The sequence below is a fragment of the Lactuca saligna genome, chromosome 5 (genome assembly GCF_052625555.1).
Source record: "Lactuca saligna cultivar CGN05327 chromosome 5, ASM5262555v1, whole genome shotgun sequence".
In the NCBI taxonomy this organism is placed as follows: domain Eukaryota; kingdom Viridiplantae; phylum Streptophyta; class Magnoliopsida; order Asterales; family Asteraceae; genus Lactuca; species Lactuca saligna.
The window spans coordinates 293,913,723-293,920,840 of record NC_136421.1 but is presented as its reverse complement, the minus strand read 5'-3'; the positions used below and the strand labels follow the sequence as shown (position 1 = coordinate 293,920,840).

The window sequence follows — 7,118 nt, the reverse complement described above, 5'->3', positions numbered from 1 at the left end:
CGATAATTATACATGATTATTAAAGTGTATTTTACAGATTTTCCTGACTTTTGGATGTTTTACACCTTCTCTTTCTCACAAGAATGCAACGTGGTAATTCAATAATATAGAAAATCGTATGAACATGCACTCAAAGCTTTTCAAAATTTCCAACAATCGTAGACTACTCTTCATCATATTTAGAATTAACACCCAGAAACGATATTGCAACACAAAAAATTTAATCAAATATTTTCTTCGTAGTACGTGACTGCAACAATTTAGAAACTAAACCTCCATAACCAAATCCAAAAGCTAAACATTACAATACGTTGTCCCACATTTCACATAATTAATAAAACTCTAATATATGTTAATGTGTCCGATGAGAACGGTATTCAGGCGGTGGCCCCACATCACGGTAATCAGAAAACCGATGCTCCGCTGGTGGTGGTGGTGGTTGGACTGCAGGTGGAGGATGGTGGTACTCTCTACTTACAATGTGGTACTCCGGTGGTAAAGCATATACAGTAGGAGCCGGAGCCTCTCTATAAAACACATAATACGGGTCCCCCTCCTGTTCCCGAATCTCTTCACGGTAAGCGCGATGGTCATAGGTGTATGACCTCGCCAGAGACGCTACCAGAAGTGGCGGTGGCGGTAGGTGTCTGACGGTGACAGTCATCGGGGTATCATGCTGGTAAAAAACCGGCGGTCGTTCATAGTCGTTGCACCGTCGTTTTTCTCTACGTGGTGGGGAGAGGGACCAGGACCGAGGGTGAAAACGTCTTTCTTCCTCTTGATCACGTATTTTGAGTTTTTTTTTGGCCTCGAGATTCATCTTCCCTATTTCTTATACGTCTTTCATGGGATCTAATTCGATGATTTTCAATCGGTTGTGTTCTTCCACCGGGTTTTAAACCAGGTTTAGGACGGTTTTGTCCTTTTGATGTAACTGTAAATAGCTTACACAACTTCTTGACCTGTGAAATTCCTTCATAATTTATAAATATTTCTTTAAATGTATATTTTTATAAAACAGAATAAGGAACCTGATCGGCTTTCAGGAGACCTTCAAAGTTATTCTGTGTGTAGTAGTTTTCTTTAATGACATCCTTAAAATTCTCTTCTGCTATTGGCAAACAATCATCAAGCACACTAAATCGAACCTGAAATTCAATAATAAAAGTTATTATTATTCATTAGTTTTATATTAAGTTCTTAATAGAAACTTTAAAAGTCAATATGAATACTAACTTGAGATGGGAATTCATTTTTGAAAGCTTTTGGTTCAATGTTATAACCACCGGGTCCAGCAGCTTTGAAGATTCCATACATTAATCTGAGATCAACATCAAACAGAAACAATCTCATTCCTTTATAAATCTTTGCTACTTGATCTTGTTTATTTGCAGGAAGTCCAAGAATCTTGTAGCGAAAACAGTCTGTTTTTGTTTTTGAACTACACATGAACACCATCCCCATGCTTTCAACTCTCTTTGAACCTTTCTTTCTGCTTGATGATTATGGTTTATTATCTCCATTCACAACACTCGTCTTTGTGTTCTTGTTCTTGTCCCTATATCTACCTCTCTTTTCTTTACTCTCTAAATTCTCATTTAATTCCTCACTGTTTTGTGATTCTTTATCTTTCTTCTCATCTTCTTTCACAACACTTTCCTTGTTTGTTTCTTCATCTAATTCATATTCTATCACTTCTTCATATTCTATCTCTTCTTCATATTCTACCTCTTCTTTTTCTTCTTCTTCATATTCTATCTCTTCTTCATAATATTCTATCTCTTCTTCATAATATTCTACCTCTTCTTCTTCTTTTTCTTCTTCTTCTTCTTCTATCTCTTCTTCATAATATTCTACCTCTTCTTCTTCTTCTTCTTCTTTTTCTTCTTCTTCTTCTTCTTCTTCTTCAACCTCTTCTTCTTCTTTTTCTTCTTCTTCTTCTTCTTCTTCAATATTGTATGTAGTTCATAAAGCAAAAACACTTCATTTCAAAGTACATTATTGGCATGCTTAATAAAGTCAAGAGGGAGAGATTAACCTACTTGATGTAGATGACAGTGGAATAACTGATTGATCTACATCCTTTTGAGGACTTAAGTTTGATTTTGGGCTTTCATCTTTTATGTTTGTGTCAACCATTGTCATGTAGAAATACCAATTTGTAACTAAAACCACGTATGTTTAATTAGCGCTAGTCATCAAAGAAACCACTGAAAATGCTCATAAGTATGAAGAAAAAACATCATGCAAGGTCTAATAACATAAGACACTCTTTATGAACGGAAACTAAAAAAAATCAAGGGTGTGTAGGAACAGCATACATATTACAAGCACAAAAATCAAGGAAGAAACTAAAAAAAATCAAGGATGTACATACTTCTATGTTCATTTTGCTCTGGTTTATGTATAGCTGAAAAACCCATGGCTTTTACCAACTTAATCTTAGAAGCTAAGAAGCAATACAATGGAGAATATAATCTTGGATATTGACCTTTTCTTTCAAGGGGTTTATAGGGGCCTCTTTTTTGATGGAAACCTTGTCTATTTAAAAACATCAAAAGAACGTCTCTAATCATATCGTGTTGGTACTTGAAGTCTATAAGCTCTCTAAAATGAACTGCATGCTTCCAAAAATCTAAACATGCCTTGTGACAAAGTGGATATATCTTATCAATTGGAAATAGTGGAATCATGAGGCGACATTTAAGGATAGTATGATACTCCATTGGTGACATATGTTGATCAAGACCATTTATAGGGATAACCAGAAGAAAAAGCATGTGGTGCTCTTAGACACTCAAAACTCACTTTCCGTTTAACATTCATGTTAAAGTGTAATTTTATGTCTTGGATAATTTTAGTAAAAATGACATTCTTGCCAATGCATGTTGGGCTTTATGGGGTAGCATCCTAATTAATGAAACTCGTGTCGGGATTAACATCAACGATGATGCCACTGTTGTGATTTCACCACCTTCCCGTCCAATGGGAAGGGATAAAGCCTAACACAAGGAGAAAGAAAAAACGGCGGCAACTTCGGATGACCAAGAAGAAGCGAGGTCGAAGATTGCATGCCTAAATGCAAATTTGAACAAATACTCGGAGTTCACTTAAGAAACGAGCACAAAAAAGAAAAATCCCATACATAAAGATTTTTATGCAAAACTTGAGTAATTTAAACCGTGAGGAGCGTGAATTGGCTTTGGCTATAAAAGCCGGAAAAAAAATCAACATATAATTTTTTTCTTTATCTTTTTTTATTTTATTTTTGTGTTATTTACTTTTTAATCTAATGTTGAAGCAATTTTATTTCCAGTTAAGTTAAATTGTTCAAAAAATATAAAAAGTAAATATAACATGGAAAGACAAACAATTTCTTATCCATGATAAAAATTAGGAGATATGTGGTAAATATGAGGGGTGATGATGTGACACACAAAAACGTACTATGCTTAATATGCCACCACTCCTTCCACCTTTGGATTTTAGAATAAAACAACTAATATGTTCTACACTTCTACCCTAAAATCTAAATAATAGCATATACCAACATGGCAAAGTGTTTTTCTTGTAAAAAATAGTAACATGACATTTATATAATTCTACACAAAGCAATTTAAAAAACTTCATGTCTAACGGTCTCAAACTCAATAGTTACCTTTAGGGATCGGTTCCAGAACTGGACCAAACAACAACGGAACCGAAATAACAGAAGACGGATTAATGAGTGAACGAGAAAACAAAAATAGTACCAGGAGCGAATACAAGTAACTGGTTCTAGTTCCGGTTCGATTCTACTAGAAAAGACCGGAAGCGGAAGCGAAATAACCGAAAACCGAATATGATGAATTCGAAAACCAACAACCGGATTCAATACTACTAATCAGTTCTGCTTCTGGTTTGATTTTTCGGTTAAAAACTCATCGTTAGTTATCTTCTACTCATCTTGTTAATATATATAATCAATATCCATAAGACAATTGCTTTGAAAATTCTGCCAAACCTAAGAACACGAAAAATATGTAAAAGTTAGATTGAAATGGTACCAAATTAAGCTTCACTACCTTTTCCGTTGCTTATGAATCTTCCATTCTTTAAGAAGGTAATCGATGCCTTCTCTCAGAGTGGCCTACCTATTCTCCCTGTAATTCCATAGCTCTTCCATCAAATCCCTCCCATGTTGGTGATACCGATTCCTCTCTATCATACCTGTTAAAACAGCATGCAATGTGTCATCTTTGTAAACGGATACCAATTTGGATCTTCAACAAGTTGCTTGCAATGTGATACCAATTTAGTTGCATTCTCCTTCTTCACACTGGAAGTGGATCCAACAAAGAAAGGATTTGAATCCACCAACCCCATTGATCTCTTCGTTCCTATATCACCTCCAATTGGGTACGACTTCAGACCCTAATTAAATAACACCAAAATTAATCATCAAACAATATCTTATATTCTTATCTAACTATTAACTCCTTAATTACGTACATCAAAAAGCTCCCAACGAGCTTCACACAATTCCTCATTTTTTGTCTTTTGGATTATTCCAATCATTGATTCTTTCCTTTTCTTATTCACGTATTTTTCTATCCTTTATTGTGTTTCCTTTTCTTAGCCTTGAAGATAGGATCTCTTATTTTCTTCCTCTATATATATATTGTGTGTTTTCTGTAATGAATACAATAGAAGAAAATATTTTCTGGTCTTCTACTATTTTATATGGTATCAGAGCGGGTTACATACCGCTTGAACAAAACCCTAAAATAACCATCTCCATTCAACATGGCTGGGGAAGACGACAATGACAGCGGCTCATCAAACAAGACTGACAACGAATCATCCGACCATGGCTCTCCTTACTATCTTCACCCGTCAGACTATCCTAGGCAAATGCATGTGAATGAAACATTAAACGACAACAACTATCTTGATTGGGTTCAAGAAATGGAGAATTTTCTGTTTGCGAAAAATAAAATAGGGTTCGTTGACGGAACCCTTCAGAAACCAGAGAAGACACACGCTAATCACATGGGGTGGCTTCGATGCGATGCCATGATTAAAGGATGGCTGACTACAGCCATGGAAAGGGAGATCAGATCTAGTGTCAAATATGCTAGCACTGCCGAAGAAATCTGGAACGACCTCCGTGAGCGCTTCGGGAAGGAAAGCGCACCTAGGGCGTATGAACTAAAACAACTTCTCACAACAACTAAGCAAGACGGAGCTTCTGTTTCTGCATATTACACCAAGCTAAGGGCACTTTGGGACGAGATAAGTTCAGTTTTTAATATACCCAAATGTTCTTGTGCAGGTTGCAAATGTGGGATCAGTAAAAGACTCACTGAACTAAGAGACAAGGAGAGATTATACGAGTTCTTACTTGGACTCGACAGTGAGTTATCCACGATCAGAACCCAAATATTAGCAATGAAGCCTATTCCTACTTTAGGTGAGGCATACCACCTTGTGGCAGAAGACGAGCAGCAACGGGCAATCTCAACTGGAAAAGGACCAATAGTGAAACAGCTGCGTTTCAAGCTCACATAAAACATGATGCTGATGTTTGGTCACAGAGAAAAACGGGTCCAAGAAATGGAAAAAGAGGAGGAAATGATAAAGTTGAACATTGTGATTTTTGCGGGAAAGACGGACACACTCGCGACGGTTGTTTCAAGCGGATCGGTTACCCGGAATGGTGGCCCGGCAAAGGGAAACCAGAAAAAGGAAAAGCGAAAGCAGCTTTTGTTGAAACAGAACGGGACTCAATGAATGATAAGCATGGTGATGAAAAGATTACTATAGCTGGACTAAGCAGCGAACAGTATAGGCAATTTGTCAATCTGTTCACAACGAAAAATTCTCAGAATATTGATGTTACTCAACCGGCAGCCAACATGGCAGGTAAATTTGATGAAGGTAACGATTGGGTTGTAGACTCAGGTTGTACCGAGCACATAACTCACATTCTTGATTCTATTCACAACAATATTGAACCATCACTTGAATTACCTGTGACAATACCAAATGGCGACTCTATTCCTGTAAAGGGAAAAGGAACTTGTACTTTACCTAACGGGAGTGAAATCCGAGATGTTTTATATGTTCCGGACTTCACGTGTAACTTGTTATCTGTTAGCCGGTTAACAAAAGGACTTAAATGTGCCGTAACATTCTTCCCGGATTTTTTTGTTATGCAGGACTTGAGTTCGAGGAGATTGATTGGGACGGGTAGTTGCCAACGAGGTCTATACCGGATGAAAGTCAAAGAAAATAAAAGAGAAGCCTTAGCAACAACAGGTGAAGTATGGCACAAACGCTTGGGACATGCCTCACATAGCAAACTTTCACATTTTGATTTTTTTTCTTTAAGCTCGAACAATATGGTTTGTGACTCTTGTGCAAGGGCAAAGTTTACTAGATTGCCCTTTTCTATTAGTTCTATCAAATCAACAGAGTGTTTTGAACTTTTACATTGCGATATATGGGGAAAATACCGAACGCCCTCACTTACGCATGCAAATTATTTTCTTACGATCGTTGATGATTTTAGTCGATCAATATGGGTTTTTCTTTTACGACATAAATCCGATGCAAGTGATTGCTTGATTGGTTTCTGTAAAATGATCAAAACTCAATTTAATAAATGTGTAAAAAGGGTCCGGTGTGATAATGGGGGGGAATTCACCTCGAATCGCATGGTGAACTTTTACACGGAACAAGGAATTCTTCTCGAAACCACTTGTCCCCATACCCCTCAACAAAATGGGGTTGTTGAGCGAAAACATCGACATTTACTCGAGACAGCAAGAGCTCTACGATTTGAAGCAAAGTTACCTTCTACCTTTTGGGGCGAGTGCATCTTAACGGCAGCTTACATCATAAATCGTCTCCCTTCCAAGACGATTGACAACAAAACCCCATACGAAATTGTCTACAACCAAAAACCAAGTTATGACCACATGAAAGTTTTTGGTTGTCTTGCTTATTATCGCAACACAGAAACGAGAGGAGATAAGTTCGAGGAAAGGGGGAGACCGGGAATTTTCTTGGGTTACCCGCATGGCACAAAGGGATATAAGATTTTTGATATAAAGAACAAGAAAATGGTGGTATCA

At 37.1% G+C, this 7,118-nt stretch overlaps 1 long non-coding RNA gene across 1 annotated transcript; it reads right to left on the bottom strand.

Annotated features, from left to right (window-relative positions):
- Positions 1–3,704: 3,704 nt before the first annotated feature.
- On the bottom strand, positions 3,705–4,538 carry LOC145044992 (uncharacterized). The gene is made up of 3 exons (XR_013681751.1): positions 4,492–4,538; positions 4,291–4,413; positions 3,705–4,209 (listed from the first exon to the last, which is right to left on the bottom strand). It is a non-coding gene; the product is annotated as an uncharacterized LOC145044992 (long non-coding RNA).
- Between the last annotated feature and the right edge of the window lie 2,580 nt (positions 4,539–7,118).